Below are 17,083 nucleotides of genomic sequence, written 5' to 3'. Positions count from 1 at the left end.
TGCCTCCAAACCCAAAGACTTTCAGAGGCCCCATGGCACAAAGCAACTCACTTCTCATTAGCCGTGCCTCTCCAGGATGCTGGGTTTTGACTTTCTCAGCTAAGTCATCTGTCTCCCATGGACTTTCCTTCATCCTGCTTACCATTGTCTCTTCTCTTTGTTCATATACTTTCATTTTAGATTCCTTTGGCTGAAAGTGGGCACAACTGCCTACTTTTAATTTCCAAGCTTTATTATAAGTCCTCAAAATACTCCGGATCTTTTCTCGGAGTGGACCCATGTGATCCTCATATAAAATAGACTGACTCTGACAATAGCTTTCAGAATTTCTGAAGTGTATATGAAGACTAGGTACCTCCTTCAGACCCTTCAAACCCCAAGACCCTGGTTCTCTGAAAGATCCTTTGTGTGATTTAGAACAATGTAGGCTTCATTTCTGCAAACAGTACCCATAAAATATTCATTCCGGCCCTAGATCTCTAGGTGTGTTGTACAGGTTCTTTTTTTTTTCCCACGGGAGTTTGGCACACACTCCTTTGACTGAGGACAGAGATTCAGCCAGGAAGGCAGGGCAAGGAGAAGTTGAAGAGAGACAATAATATGGCTAAGACTATGCACATCAGAGCTAACCCATCTGTGTTCAAATCCCCCCTCAGGCATTCACTCTCGGCATAGACTTAATTCTGAATTCCGAACGCCACAGTGGCAGACTCAATCCATTTTGCATGAGGATCAGATAGCCCCGCTAGAGAAATGATCCCAAATATTTTGAGAGCTTGTAGTAAAGCCTGGAAATTAAAAGCATGCGTTTGCGTTCACTTACTGCCTTGAAGTTACTCACCTACTAAATGAATATAGTAATACCCTATTGTTTCATTGTGGAAATTAAACAATCTAATATATAAAGAACCGCAAATGGTCTAACTTTTATTACTATAGCCTAATAAAATGTTTTACTTACTGGTTCTTCCACGGATGGCAGAAACAAATAGTGTGAGCAAAATGTCTTGTGTGCATTCAGAAAGATGAGCTATGGTAATCTTGCCCTTTAGAACTGAGCTGTAAAGCGTGCACATAAAACTGTGCCCCTCCAAATGCTTTCATTCGGTTTGGGTGTTTGAGCCATTTGAGCTGCTACAGTGGCAAATCCCCCTCTGAGCTTCCCCCTGTGATAATGTTGCCATAGCAAACCAGAGGCCTGGCGGGTGAGGTTCCTATCTGAAGGTCTGTGACTATTCTTTGGAGTCTCTGCACAGCAAATAGTCCCTGCTGTGTTCCTTCGGATGTGAAAAATCCAGGTCCATCTTTGGCATCAGTGGGGATGTCTTGCTCAAGGCCGTCCTCATATTCCAGATGGGGAGCAGTGCCCGCAGGAAGCCGCAATATGTCTGGCCTGGGCAGCTGCTGCAAAGTACGACTATTGAATAGATATCTAGAAATGTTGTGGAGAGCTTAGGGGCGCTCTCCCCAAATCCCTCCCTGCTCTTCCTCCTTCCCTCCCTCTTCCTGTTTTACTTCCTTCTTAGGCAGTCCAATGAAGGAGGCATTCATTCAGCCCTCCAGCCTGAAGCGGTAGCTGGTGCCTGTCAGGGGTCTTCTGGATCACACAGAGGCCAAGGCTTTGTAGCCCCCCCCCCCCATTCCTGGATTTCAGTAGTTCCCTCCAGGGATGTTATAAAGACCCATCTCCATGTTGCCAAGGAAGTTGGTTACAATAAGAGAGAGCAGCTGTTGCCTCCAGGACTATTGTTTTAGAAACTCGAAACAGCGAGCGCCTTGATTTTAATATTCTTTTATAGAGGGTCTTGGAGAAGACATATACAGCTGCGAATGTTTTCAAATATGTCAGGGTGTATGTTCACCCAGGAACGCTGCAGATACCAAGGAGGGTGCTAAGTATAACCGGAAGCCTTGCGATTGTTTCAGAGAGCAAAGAGATGTTGCCTTAGGAGGGAGATGTGTCCAAATAGCTTGTTTTAAGAGCATATTTGGGGTAATAAGATTATTTTTATGCATGTACAAATCTTGTATAGTACACGTTCTTCCCTTCAGCCCATGCATAAAACCTAAAGCAGAGATTCACCCTGTGCGCGCAGACGTCAATCCGAAAGCACCCCTTGTATTGTTGTTCCGGTTACAGCTGACATTTTCGCAAGGCTGCTTTCAAGCCATAGACACCTTGGTTACAAATGGACTTGTAAGTCCCTCTGTGCAGCTTGAGTGAGGATCTGAGCTCAGGCTTTGAGCTTTGCAGCCTTGCCATGGTCCCTCTACATAGAGGAGACCGCTGGGTAAGGGCCACCAAATAGGTCACTGTATTGAAGGAGAAGCCAAGCTGGATATAGTGGTTCATGATTGTAATAACAGCATTTAAGGAACCACAGCAGGAGGATTGCAGAGAGTTCCAGTCCAGCCCAGACTACAGAGTGAGGCTCTTCCTAGAAAGACTAACAAAATTTAGAAATAAAGACAGCAAAAGAGAACAAAAACCCAACCCTGTTATTGAAAAAGCAGGCAAATGAATCCATTGCCTTGACCGTAGTCTCCAAAAGACCAAGAAGCCCTTTGAGTTAAATACATGGAACTTGTACAATTTAACATGCAATGTGTGATTTTAAAACCAGGATTCAAGCTGGGCAGCGGTGGTGAACGCATTTACTCCCAGTGCTCGGGAGGCAGAGCCAGGAGGATCTCTGTGAGTTCGAGGCCAACCTGGTCTACAAAGCGAGCTCTAGGACAGGCACCAAAACTACACAGAGAAACCCTATTTCAAAAACAAACAAACAAAACAAAACAAAAAACAGAATCCAGCCAGGATTACTGTGAGGAAACCCTTCAATGCTCAGCTGACTGCCCAAGATGGCTTCCTGGGGTGGCTCCTCATGGGATCATATTTGTCTGCAGGACAGCAGCAGGCTCCTTGCTCCAAGGCACGGAGGGACATTATCCAGACTCATAAAACACTGCTTTATAAACACATTTACAAAGGTCTTCTGTAGTAGGAGCTCCAGCTTTGCAACAGTCAGATTCTCGTGCCTACCTCTTTGGATTCCTTCGCTTCCGGTCTCCCCTGGAGACCTTGAGGTCCTTTGGTGAACTTACAGTCAAAGTGATGGTCTAGTCTCCTGGAAATACTGTGAGAGGCCAGAAGAATCGTTCCAGTTTTACTGAAAAGGACTCTCCTGCTTAGATACTTTTAAAACCCTGGCTGGGGCCTCTCTGTTTCTTCTCGGGCTCCATGCAGAGCAGCAGTCCTCAGCCTGTGGACCACAACCCCTTTGGGAGGTCAAATGACCCTTCCCCAGGGATCACCTAAGACCATCAGAAAACACAGCTATTTACATTATGATTCACAACAGTCACAATTGTACAGTTATGAAGTAGCAATGAAATCATTTTATGGTTGGGGGTCACCACACCATGAGGAACGGTATTAAAGGGTCACAGCATTAGGAAGGTCGAGAACCACTGCTTATAGAGCCTTAGGTTCACATTTGACATTAGCGTGCTGTGATTTCCAGAACTGTAGCTTATCTCATTAAGCTAGAGTCCATTTGAAATGAGTAGTTTCTGTGGAAATACAGAAGAACTCCGGGGTGGTGGACAGGCTCCTGGAGGCTCCAGTTTGCTGTGGTGGGTCACTTAGAGCCGATGGACAACCCAGGATGGGAGCGTATTGATTTTTGTCATTTTTACTTGTCAAAGGTGTCAGTCTCTGACCTTGTTTCCAAATTCTAGTGCTAAATTTAGGGACTTCAGACTACTGAGAAGAATTTTTTTTTCTTGTAGTGTATTTCCCAGGTCAAGGGTGAAACAGCTTGTTATAATTCTACGTAAGTGAGCTGTATGCATCCAACATCAATAGGAAGATGATATAAAACAGTTCCATGCCTTGGCCCTGTCAGCCTGATTCACTGGAGCGCAGCTTCTCAAGATTTGTCTCTTGTTGGGCATGATGGTATGTGCCTTTAATCCCAGCCCCGAGGAAGCTGAAGGATCAACGTGAGTTCGAGACCAGCCTGGGCTACACAGTGTTCCTCCGTGCTCCCTCTAATCAGGATTGTGTCTACCTCTGATACTTTTAGGAAAATCTTTCTTTGATCTGGAGAAAATCCAAAAACACTGACCTTAAACCCTATGTGAGAATATGATGCAGAATGTTGAAAAATCTTTAAGGAAAAGCTTTATTTTCAAAGCTTTTTACTGCTTCTGTGTATTGCTAAAGGTTAAAGGAAAAAAATCATGTTGGTTCTTTGGTGACTTTAAAAAAGGTGGGTGCGGGGGAGGGGTATGGGAGGCTGAAAAGCCACCTCAATGAGGAAAAGTGCTTGCTGTACAACCATAAATAACTGTGTGTTTCTGTGACCCCAATCCCTGGAGGAAAGGACTTGGAGAGTCTGGGAGCTCACTGACCAGCCAGTTTAGCCAACAGTGAACTTCCGATTTGGTGAGAGACCCTATCCAAAGGCAAGGAGGTGGAGAGAATCTGATCCGGTGTTTGACCACTCTGTGGCCTCTGTCTGGAGACTCAGTGACCTTTATGCAAAGCCCCCTTGAGTGTGATGGAGTACTCAGATGTTAAGCACCGAGATGGACGAAGACCTGATAAACAACACCGTAAGAAGTAGTTGACTGCGCAGTCTCAGAAAAGATGGGTTGAGACGTGGGCAGCAGTGAGAGCCCAGGAAAGAGAAGCAGATTTCTTCAATTCCCTGAGTCGGGGCTGTGTCTGTCTCTAATATTTTTAGGAAAGTCTTTCTTTGTCCTGGAGAAAACCCAAGAACACCAACTTTAAACCCTATGTAAGAATATGATGTAGACTATTGGAAAGACTTCAAGGAAAAACTTTATTTTCAAAGCTTTTACTGCTTCTGGGTATTGTTAAGGGTTAAAAGAAAAAAATCCCTTCGATTCTTTTGCTTTGGTGATTTAAGAAACAAAAACAACTTTAGACTGGTGATGTATCTTGGTACATGCTCTTAGTCTGTATGAGCCTGGAATGGATCCCAACACCATAAAATGAAAAGTATTGTTTTCAACGACTGTGGGTCAGGTAAAACCACCACTGCTTGGGCTTCTCTTGGTGGTGACAGTTTGTAAATGTGTCTCTGTTTTTGGTGCCTTTGGCATTTTTGCCCCGCTCTGGATAGGAGCATCCTCTGCTGGTTTTGGTCTGACATTTTAGGATTAGACAGTGGTATGGATTTTGTAGATGATCAGAGGCTACGTCTTATTTCCTTGCATCATAGCCACATCACACAGCACCGTGATTTATGGTCTGATTTAAGACTGAGCTGGGCTTGTCAGTTTTCTGCTGTGGGGAGCTCCTCTTTCCTCTTCCTTCTTCTTTATTCCCAGGTTGCATTCTCTGGAAGGAAGCCACGAAGTGCAGCCACACTTAAGGAAGGAGGCATTGTGCTCCTTGAGGGCAGAGAATGTAAGTAAATTATTTAGGATGCATCTGTGTGAGTGATTTATCTCTCTGCTCTCTCCTGAACATATTAATTTGCTCATTCATTTTTATCACTATGGACTCATGAGTATATTTGTATTCTAATCCGGGACAACTTTCTTTTATTTTTTGAATTTTCTAGCGTTGGTCTTTGATTGTGTTCATTGGTTTCTAGGTTTCTTGGACATCCTCCCATCGAGGTGTATTTTTAAAATGTTTTCAAAAATATTTTTCGTTAATTCTTTTACAATTTAATACATGCATTTTTTATCATACTCACTCCAACTCTTCTCAGACTCACTCCCACCCCCATGCCACTCCAATTTCATGTCATTTTTTTATGGTTCACTAACTCTAATTCATGCTGCCCATGTGTACTCTTGGGTATGGAACCACATATTGGAATGTGATTGACACCCTCTCTTCTGATGTTCCCCAAGCCTTGGATGGAAGGAATGTGGTATAAATGTCCTGTCACTGAGCACTCCCCTCACAGCAGATTTTTAAAAATTACAGTCATATGCTAACTAATGACATTCTAGTTAACAATGGCTAGCATCTATTATGGTGGTCTATAAGTCTATAATGGAGCTGAAAATTCCTGTCTCATGATTGCACTGTGGACATTGTAATAAAACAAAATACATTGCCCATATAAGGATGGTATCTGAGCAAAATTACAACAGCCATATAAAAGTATGAAATATGTACAATATATAATATTTGATAATGATAATAAATGACTGTTATTAGGTTTCCTATTTACTATAACATACTTTTAAATCATTATTTAAACACATTCTTTCAACTCACAATACTTATTTACTGTAAAACAATATGCCATGGTATGCTGACAACAGCTTTGAACTCTCAAGGTGTTTATCACATCTCTTAACTGCATTAAAAGGTCATTTTAAGTGATTGGCCCATAACAATTAGGCCTATGTAAGTACATTCTATAATGTCTACATGATGACAAATTCCCTAATGACACACTCTACAAATGTGTATCTGTCATTAAGTAGCATATGACTGTATTTCCTTACTTTCTAACATCACAAGATTTCCTACCCTGTCTTACAATCAGTCATTTCTCCAAGGAGTCTGGCTTCCTTTCACTGGAGAAAAGCACTGGAAATAAAGGTGTGGACCTTGTACAGTATTGGTTCATCCATTTTATGGTGTGCACTGTACTATAGCACACATATATCATAATGTATTTATGAATTCTTCTGTTGATGGACACCTGAGCTGTTTGCAATTGGAATTATTACAAATGCTGATACTGTGACTATTCCTATGTACATATTCCTACACATGTGTTTCCTGTGGAGTGTATATGTAGGAATAGAATACTGCCTAATACATTCTGCATGTAATGAGTTTAAGAAAATATTTCCCAGGCTTGCGAGAGAGATGGCTCAATGCTTCAAAGCACATATCGCTCATGCAGGGGATGAGAGTTCAGTTCCCAGAACCCATGTTGGCAGCTCAGAATCACCTATAAGGGGAACCTGAGCTCCAGGGCATCTGACATTCTCATCTGGCGTTTGTGGGCATTGCACTCACATACACAGCCCCCTCCCACACAGATACAAATAATTAAAAATATTTTTTTTTAAAAAAAAAAGAAGGTATTTCCCAATAGACAAAAGAAAGAGAAGAGAAACATCATAACAGTCTTGGTGTTAAGGACACTCCTCATTATGTGAATATCGTTTCTTCCAGGCTCTCTGAGCTGACAGAGCACATTTATGTGTATATATCAATCTGTGAGTATACAGGGACCTATAAATATTTCAATATGGAGCCATCTGCATCTATATAAGCTAAACAGGAGTTCATACTGATGGATCCAACTCTAACCTGATAGCATATGGCTCATCATAGCCTCCTCCCATTGCTTATCTGTAAATTCCCACTCCAACAGGGAGAAATCTGGCTCTGCAGAAAATTTATATGCAGATAAGCCAGTGCTAACATTTTGATATAAATTTTTCAGACATTTCTGCCTTTGTCTCTGTCTATGTTCTTGCCTTTCTGCCAATATTTTTCTAAACTTATGTATATATGATTATGCATACATATATCTATATCTATGTTTATATTTCTTTCTTTTCACATAAATGATATGTAGTCTCCCTGCTTTGTAGCATACATTCTCTCCCATAAAACTGTAGGCCAAAGCATCTTTTTATGTTAGTCAATTCTGATGTGCATCTAGGTTTTGAAACATGTGTATTCTATAACTAGAGCTATTCTCTTAGTAATGAGTGTTTTCGTTGATCCCACAGTTGAAACTCTTACAAAGAATGCCACAATGCAAAATCCTCTGCCCATGATCTCCGTGGGAAACATCCCTAGAAATAGGATTTATCATGTGGAGAGGAGAGTCTTAAATTTTTTCAGAACACACTCAGGAATTTAGTATTTCATTTAGTTAGGACTTCAGAGTTAAATAAAATCTGTTGGTTTATTTGGAGGTGTGCTGAGTGGGGGGTGGAGTGGTTCTGTCTTTGTACCCTGTAGAGAGGGGCTGTCAGGGGGGGCTCTGATCTGTTTTAGCCTCAACCATGGGGCTGATACCTTCACCCCTACTGGCTTCCTCCTTAGGTATCACCATCAGCTTGCAGGATCTCCCCAGAGTCAAGGTCCATGTGGTTGTACCTCATTACTTTACAGCTCGATCTGACCTTGTTCAGGGACAACCATTCTAGTCTCCTGCAACCAAGTTTTTTCTCCCCATGCTACTCCTCTATGGATTTCTAGGTCAATCCAATCCTGACCTAATTGACCACCGAATGCTCTGTACACAGCAACCTCTGCTTTACCTCCAACACACCATTAACACATTTCCTGAAGGACCTGGGATGGGTGAGCCAATTTGCAGATCCAGACAGAAGAGTGGAAATTAGATTAGATCTTCACTCAGAGCTCGAGGAGAAGCCAGGGCAGGGCCTGCTGGGAAGTGGAGGCAGGGGTTTTGTGTTTTCACCCTGTTTATACTGATTTCACTAATCTCTCCCCGAGTCTTAGCTATGAAAGTATGACACCTTCTTAATTCAAGGCCATGAAGCTACAATAAAGCAGCCAAGCCGCTGGCCCTGGGCCCGGGACCCTCTGAAATGCATATATGGGGGTGAGGGGTACTTACTCATCTCCTGCATTTGTTCTGTGGGCGAGAGAAGGTAGGAGACCATTTGGCATATGGGAGATATTCAATAAATAGCAACAGTCTTAAATAACTAATATTTATCAAGTCTTTCTCCTGCCTTGACACTTTTACAAGTGTTTTAAATATGCTAATTCATTGTATTCTCAGTAGTACTGTGAACTCAGTACAAGGAACAAAAGGCAAAGCGACTGGGCCAGGTTAATAAGGAGAAAGGTCGAGATTTAACCTGTTTCTGGAGCTTGAACAGCATGCCAAACTCCATCACACTCTGCCCCACTCTCTCACTTCATTCTTCCTCATCCACTCTATTCACTCCCTCCACACCACTCACTTCCTCCACACCACTCACTCAACCCCACTGTTCCATTTACTCAATTCCACTCATTCCTCTTACTCCATCCCTCTCCACTCACTCTGTCCCCTTCCTCTTACCCCATCCCTCTCCACTCTGTCCACTTCCTCTTACTCCATCCCTATCCACTCACTCTGTCCACTTCCTCTTACTCCATCCCTCTCCACTCACTCTGTCCCCTTCCTCTTACCCCATCCCTCTCCACTCACTCTGTCCACTTCCTCTTACTCCATGCTGCCCCCCGAAAGCCACTGCACCCCACTAGTCTTCCTCCACTTTCTCCACCCTTCGGCATCTCCCACTGTATCACTCCATCCCACTGCGCTGGGTCTCCCGAGGTAGAGTCTCCCACGGAATGCTGGATGCCTTTGACACTCATAGTAGACACTGCTGATGTCTTCCCAGTACCCGGCCTTCCCTTCCTCTTTAATAATTCAATCCACTATTTTTCAAGGTGGTAATATGTTCATTAAAAAATAAAACTTCCCTCAGCTATCTTTGTAGCTAGGATGGGCACGTGACACTGTTCTGGCCTGTGAGAGGTAGCCAAAGGGACAGACCCAGCTGACATCCACATCTCTGCACCACTCCCACCTCCTGCCGGATTGTGGTTATGCTGCCTGGAGGTGTCAGGCCCTTCTTGTGAACCAGAAGATGAAAGGCCACGTGTTTGGAACCCCACCCAGTCCTGTGCTGCTGACATCGGAACCTTCCAGAGAAGAGAAGTTGATTCATTCTGAGTCTGTTTTCTGACATCTACAGCCAGTAGCAGTTGTCACTGAAAGACGGTCTCACCTGTCCTTGAAGGTTCCTCAGTGAGGGGTGTGTGTGTGTGTGTGTGTGTGTGTGTGTGTGTGTGTGTGTCTGTGTGTGTGTGTGTGTCTGTGTGTATTGTTGCTTCATTAACCCCCAAGCCTCACTCTATTTTCACATTCACATTTCTCATTTTCTCCCTCACTGAATCTGGGATGTAACCCATTACCAAGAAGAAGCAAAGGAAGAAGAGGAAAGGCAGGGAGAAGGAAGGAAGGCGCGAGGGGGGGGGGGGATAAATAGCTAAGAGCTGGTCATGAGCATGCACAGTCCAGAGCATAGCACAAAATGACTTGTGGTTTTCCATCACCTACTCAGATGGATTCCCCGGCCTCCTCTCTGCTCCCTTTCTAGCCTTTTCTTTCTCCAATCTCCAGTGTTGTCTTGTTGATTCTCCCTGTGGCCAAAGCCAAAGAGACTCTCTGTTTTTATTCTTTCCTCCAAGGGTGCAGGAAGGAATCCCCAAAACTGTCGGTGTGAACATAAGCTCAGTACCTTCTGACATTTGCTAAAAGGATGGTAGTAAAGGCATGTGAGAGTCAAACCACACGGTTCACATCCCACTCTATCAGTAGCCAGCTGTGCGGCCTTGGAAAAGTGAGTCTGGCAGGGCCGAACCTTGATCATCCCTAAGAGGAAGCTAGCACTATGACACATAGTTTTGTGAGTTTCTATATAAAATGTTCAGGAGAGCAATTCTTGGCTGGAGGAAATTTCTTCCCCACCTCCTCTCCCCGAAAGACATTTGTCACTGTCTGGGGACAGTTTTGATCACCATATGTAGAGGGCGTGGCTCTGTCTTCTGCATAGCGGCTAGACGTCAGGGATGCTTAAACGCAACACCCTCACAAAGAATGACCCCCTTCGAGTATCCGTCAAAGTCAAGGAGCTCTGACTTCAAATAGTGCCCTGCTTGTGGTGGTGCTATAGAATTAGTGTAACCTTGATGTTGTGCTAAAGATTCCCTTTTGGCTCTGACAGGAGAGAAGTAAATAAAAATTAGAGGAGTAGTGCCATGTTTGTGAGGGAAACCCTGATGGAAACCTTGAAGAGGATTCCAAGTATTCAAGACATGACTTCAGCATGACCAGCCAGCGCCTGGTGCTCAGTAAATGAGAGCTTTGGGACCTATTCCTCCTTTATTGTTGGTCACGGGAAGAGCTGTCAATCTGCTGTGAGGTGGACTTACTTTGTCTTTTCCTGAAGACTTTTGATTTCAGGGTATGAGATGTGGGAAGATGTGTGTGGGAGAGAGGGGGAGGCTGAGTATTGAGTTATGAGGCTAAGGGACGTCCTGGTAGCCAGGGAAAGTGACCTGCTCTGCCTTGAGTGGGTTCCTAGGGTAGGAACCAGGGAGCTGGTTGCTAGGGTGAAATGGGAAAACGCCATCGTCCTGAGGTTGTTTGCAGAAAGAGTTGGCAGTGTGCTTCTGTGAAGGGCCACATAATAGAAAACTAAAGCTTTTGGCATCAAGAATAACATTTCAAGACATAATGAACATAATTATGTAACAAGAGAGAAAGAAAATTCCACAAAAATCTTCATCATAAAAATTAATACTTTATGAAATCTAAATTTGAATTGTGTATAATTTTCACATATCACAAACTGTTCTGCTTCTTTTGATTTTTACAGACTTTCAGAAATGTGAACTCCATTCTCAAGTTTTAGAGCATTTCCAAACAGGTGGAAAGCTGGATCCGCCCACGGGCTGTAGCTGGCTGCCCTGTGGCATCATCCAGTGGCCTGGTGGCTCTGTAATATTTTCCACAGCTGCTGCTCCGTTTTACCAGCCCAGACCTTCCGCATCCCACCCCTGCACACCAACTCCCACCTCAGGGTAGGAGAGGTCCAATTCACTCACTTAGACATTTTCTCCTGGACTTCCAATTCCTAATGTCCAGACCTTTCCTGTAGGCTCTGTGGAAAGTCGTCTCATTAGGTGACAACAGATTCTAAAATCTAAATGGGAAACCGGGCTGCTCACTGATGCCCAGCACTGTGCTGGCTCCTTGCAGGGCGGGGACTCTGTGCAGCTCAGGCTCACGGGCTCCTTTATGAACATCTTCCAGCTCTAGCAGGTGAGCATGCTGGCCTATGACATCGTTATTCTCCCTCACAAACTCAGTGAGGAGAAACAGTGAATCCAACTCTCAGGGGCAAGTAGGAAAAGCAGGGCACGAGTCAGGTTCCTACTCACCAGAGATTGGCTGTTGATTTTTCTCATCAGGAGCCAGCGGGACTAGAGATTGCCCTGGGTAGGGCAGAGGAAGCATCAGAGAGTAGAAGGGCTGGGTGCCAGGCAGGCTAGTTGTGTCCAGCCTGGAGTTATATGACTTTCAAGAGACAGGTGGAATCAACCACTACAGCACAGCCTCAGAGCATGAGGCTGAGGGGCCAGAGGCTGGCCAAGAACACACAAGAATAAGGCAGGGTCTGGGCAGGCCCCAGAGGCAAGCATGGGAGCCTTTGCATTCTGCTCTGTCTGCTAGTCTGGACTCATAGCCTGTCATTCCCCTTCCTCAAATACCAACAATAGAAAAAGAACACCTGGCTTAGGCCTCCCTGTGTGGTACCTCCTCTTCCTGTACCCTCCATCCCAACACATGTTGTTTGCACAGACTGAAATCTGAACCCTCTACATCATCTCTAAATAAATAAATAAAGCATTTTTCAGGTCCAAGCTCAATGCTAATACCCTCTAACATGCCCCCCCCCCCACCGCTTTTCAGGCCTTTGCCCTGTAGCACCAGGACGGCATCATCTTCCTTTCCTCATGGCTGAATGGTGAGCAAGGCCAGGGCAGACATGGTGGTCTCAGGCAGCGTCTAACACTCTAGGAGTTGAAAGCTGCCTTGCTGTACGGTCCAGCTTACTGGGGAACTGGAAAAGAACTCTGTGTCCAAGTCTAAGGTCTCAGCAATATTTCCAAAGTAACTGGTACCTCAAAAATGAAGGAATAGAGATGAGGTTCCTCAAAAAAAAAAAAAGCTAAATAAACATCCGATACAGTGATTTATTTCCGCCTTATCCATGTGCTCAAGAGAAAGGAAAACATGTTCACACAAAAGCTTGCCCCCAAATGTTCAGAGCTGCAAAGTGAAACCAGTGCACATGTCCATTAACAGATGACAGATAAACACATGCCCTACATCCTCATACAGGGCGCTAATCAACCTTGAAAAATAAGGGATGACTGCCTCATGCTATAATACAGATGAGCCTCAGAAACATTAAGTGGAGAAAGCTGGGCACAAAAGGTCGGATCTTTTATGAGTCCATCTATATGAAGAAACAGTCAGAACAGGAAAGTAGGTAGAAATAGGCAGTGGCTGGAAGCTGGGAGCTGGAAGAAGAGGGGAGTGGGGAGTGTCTCCCTAATGGCACAAGATTTCCTTTTGGTACAGTAAGTGGTGATAATCGCACAATATCGTGAATACACTAAAATGCACTCAACTAAACACTTCTGAACCTGCAAATTTCATTTTATATGATTATTACCTCAATAATAATAAATTTTCAAAAATGAAAGTGAGATCAGCTTTCGGCTTCCTCTGCATAAGAGCCTGGCGAAGAAAGATGCTTCCGATGCCCTCATTCCCTGGCTCTCACCGGTGGCTCCTGAAGCCTGGTGGCCCGAGTCCAGGTAGGACCTCTCTCCAGAGGAGGGCAGACTGCAATACTGGCTGCTCTCCAGTCCTGGAGCAAGCAGTAACTTCTGTCCTGTGACACCACAGTGACAGACAGGTACATTTTTACGGCCCATTTGTTTGGCTGATGGATTTGACTGTTGGCCTTCAGTTTGTCCCCTTGATTTGGAGGCCTGGGACTTACCTGGGCAGATGCTGCAGGGCCCTGAGGAGAAGCATACTCCTCATTCACGTCACCAAGTCGCCTACTCCCTAGCTGTTTGCAGGTTCCCTTTACAGCCTGGCACGGGGCTCTGAGGCTCACACATTCCAGTTGCTTTAAGTTTGTATGCCAGGCACTGTCCTAGGCTCCAAGGAGCCAAGGTTGGACAAGACACAGTCTGTAGTCTCCAGAAGCCACTGGGGAAGGCGGGGGGGGGGGGGGGGGGGGGGGGGGGGGGGGGGGGGGGGGGGGGGGGGGGGGGAGGTGCACAGTGGCAACACTAGAGTGATGAGAGGCCATTGGTAACAGCCAAGGGGAGACACAGGAGCTGGGTCTGAAGGGACTGGAGCTTATCAGAAGACAAAGCAAAGAGGTCTTTGAAAGCCAAGGGTGTGGGAAATGGCCTGGAACTTCGGAGAAGGTTCTAAGAATGGGTCAGAATAGGAATGGTTAGTACACAGCCAGACACCATTGGATAACTAAGCAGGGACAAAATGCGGAATGCTTTCGCCACCAGCCTGAGTTTGGAAACTCTCTTGATAGTGGAGAGAAAATAGCTAAAGGTTGTAAGCGGGGGTGGGAGTGTATCATAGGTTTGAGAAATACGTGAGGAAAATCGAGTCTGGGTGAGAGGTGGAGAGGGCCAGGGAATACTAAGACAGTCCGTGTAAGAGACAGTGATGAGAACCGGGCGAGGGTCCTAGGTGGTGGGAACGGAGGGCGTAGAGTCAGAACCAACTGGGAGAGGATGCTGAGTGGCTGAGCATGTCCGAGTGGGGTGGAGAGGCAGATGAGGAGGAGAGAGCCGCCCGCCACTTCCTGTGCAGGTGTGGATCATTCTGTGAGAAGAGGATCGGATCTGGATGGAATAAGACAAACTGAGTTGGGGTCAGGGTGAGATAGGAACCGGAATCAAGTCCAAGGAGAAGGGGAACGCAGACCACCAGGCCTTGGAGCTGAGCTGAGTGTGGAAGTCTACACATGCGACCATATCCCATTTCTCACCAGGACGTCAGCAATGGGAGCCATGACCTGGAAGCTGCTGGTGCCTGCCCCTGTCAAGGTTATTCTGGTTTAAGCTCTCTCTCCCTGTTGGCATGCGATTTCATGCTTTTCAGCTCTCCCTTTAAATGGAAATGAATAAAACGATCTTCGTCCTCCAGTGGGGATTGAGAATTTTTTCCCCTCTCAGCTCTGACACCTGCTACAGTTTCACTCGCTATTAAAGGTCTGTGTGACCGGGTGGCGTGCCTCCGGCGGTGCTAAATGGGTACGGGAGGGCCTAGAGAAATGTCAGGAGACAGGTGTTTAAAAGCGACACCCAGCAGCGGGGAGCAAGTAGAAGCATGTCACCTGTGCTTTGGGTGCCTGTGCGGTGTCACCTCTGCCGCGGGCTCTGCGGCTCTCATATTCACCCTCCTCCCAAGCCGGCTCACCGACTGCTCTCCCCAGATTGCTTCTAGGAGGGCTGGCTTGGCAGGGTCCCTCCCTCGGGGACGCTGCCCTCCTCTAGCCTGCTTAAAAACTCCCCACCTGCGCCAGTCTCCTGTATTGCTGTAGCAAATTGCTACACATGTAGATCGACACGACGCAGTGTCGAGGGCAGAAACGTGACACGGGTTTCGCTGGGCTAAAATTCAGGGGCCGGGAGGATGTGTCCCTCTTGAAGGCGCTGGATGAGGAATGTCTGTTTTTTTGTTTTTTTGCTTTTGTTTTGGTTTTTTGCCTTTTTCAAAGACAGAAGTTGCCCTCTTCCTTGTCTCTGGGCTCCTTCTCATCATCCAGCCAGCACCAGCGGGTCAAGGCGTTCTCACCTAGCATTGCTCTGGCCTCCATCGGCTGTTTTGAAGGGCCCTCGTTTCTTCATCTGTTTTGTGTTATAGGAGCAGCAAACCTTGTGGCCGGGTGATTTAATGACCATGAATTTATTTGGTTCGTGTCTTTGCAGGCTGGGAAGTACAAGGTCAGGGAGCCACCTCCGATGAAGGCTTTCTGGCTGTACCACAGCCGGGTTGAAGGCATCAATCACATGACAAGAAGCTGCGCTAGTGTGATACTCCATGAGGAGGTCAAACTCGCTTTTGAAACAAACCCACGCCCCTGATGAACCCAGTCCCTGGATGTCAGCATTAATCCATTCAGGAGGACAGAACCCTCAGGATCTACTCCACTGCAAAGATCCCAGGGGTGGGGGTGGGGTTAACGTTCAACACGTGAGAATGCGGGATGGAGCACATTGAGACCATAACATGATATGACCACATCGGGCCCATTTGAGACCCCTGGCTCATTTCTCTAGTTCGGGATCAGCTACTTAGCTGTTTTGGTTTGGTTGGCCATATACCATGTTTGCAGGGCCTGGGAATTGTGATATGTGTGCCTTTGGGGCCTCCATTCTCTTCATTCTGTCTATCATGCTACTTTTCAAGGCTTATCCTCTTCTGACACTCTTCCTGTAAAATCTGCAACCGTCAGACTCAACGGCAATTGCTTTGCTTAAACCATAGTGTGGCACCTATACTCTCCCAGGTCTCCGCTTTGACTGATTATGGTTTGGGTCTTAACTGTTCTCCAAAAGCCCATATATTAAAGGCCTGGTCACCAGCCCATGGTGCTATTGGGAGATGACGAAATCATACTAAGGTAGACCCCAGTGAATGGAAGCTAGGTCACTGTAGGCATGCCTTTACAGGGGGACAGGGGGACTGTAGACCCTTCCTCTGTCATGAGGCAATAGACTTCCACTAGACTCTCCTGCCATGAGGTACTTATTATACAGCCATAGACCCAAAGCGACAGAGCCAAGTGACCGTGGACTAGGTCCCCGAAACTGTGTGCCGTAGTAAGCCTCCCCACTCCTGTGGTTTTATCTCCAGTGTTTTGTGCCCCTGGTGGGAAGCTGATGGCTATATTTGGTTCCAGGCTCATGGAAGACCTCCTGAGACTAGGGCCAAGGTTCTGTACATTCTGGGTTTCCCTGCTCCCTAACAGATCACCTTACTCAGAGGATAAGGTATTGTGAAGACATGAGGAATGGTCAGTTGCCTATCACCCTCACTCCATTCTAGAAACCCAGAAGTACTGAGCTGATGGTAAAAAAAAAAAAAATCAGCATCATCGTCATCATCATCATCATCATCATAATTGTATGTCTATCTAAAATACCCAAAAAACAATTTCCAAAATGTAATTTACAAATATGGCAAAACATCCAGGTAAATAGTAAATACCATGGTAAGATATGAAGTGATCAGAACTGTGGTAGCCAATATAGGAACCACTAGGCATGTGTAGCTATTCACATTTAGATTTAAATAAATTAAAATTAATTTGTTATTAAGTGTTCAGTTGCTCACTGTAACTGCATTTCAATTACTCAGAGCTATGTGTGATAAGCAATTACCATCCATATTGGACAATGTAGATATATCACACATTT

General features: G+C 45.5%; 2 long non-coding RNA genes across 4 annotated transcripts in view; both read left to right on the top strand.

Moving 5' to 3' along the window:
- Positions 1-12,463, top strand: part of LOC131924053 (uncharacterized) — a 46,790-nt gene extending 34,327 nt beyond the window's left edge. Inside the window, exons 3-5 of one of the 3 annotated variants that reach the window (XR_009382766.1) lie at positions 5,359-5,437; positions 10,774-10,971; positions 11,428-12,463. This is a non-coding gene — a long non-coding RNA (uncharacterized LOC131924053). Of the gene's footprint in view, positions 1-5,358; positions 5,438-10,773; positions 11,014-11,427 lie in introns of all 3 variants that reach the window. The other 2 variants (XR_009382765.1, XR_009382767.1) reach the window with 2 other exon arrangements.
- Positions 12,464-14,110: 1,647 nt separating this feature from the next.
- On the top strand, positions 14,111-14,806 carry LOC131923781 (uncharacterized). The gene is made up of 2 exons (XR_009382704.1): positions 14,111-14,207; positions 14,653-14,806. It is a non-coding gene; the product is annotated as an uncharacterized LOC131923781 (long non-coding RNA).
- The last annotated feature ends 2,277 nt before the right edge of the window (positions 14,807-17,083 follow it).

This window comes from Peromyscus eremicus, chromosome 14 (genome assembly GCF_949786415.1).
Source record: "Peromyscus eremicus chromosome 14, PerEre_H2_v1, whole genome shotgun sequence".
Classification (NCBI taxonomy): Eukaryota; Metazoa; Chordata; class Mammalia; order Rodentia; family Cricetidae; genus Peromyscus; species Peromyscus eremicus.
Note: the sequence above shows the minus strand (reverse complement) of the source record. Positions and strands in the feature narration are given on the sequence as shown.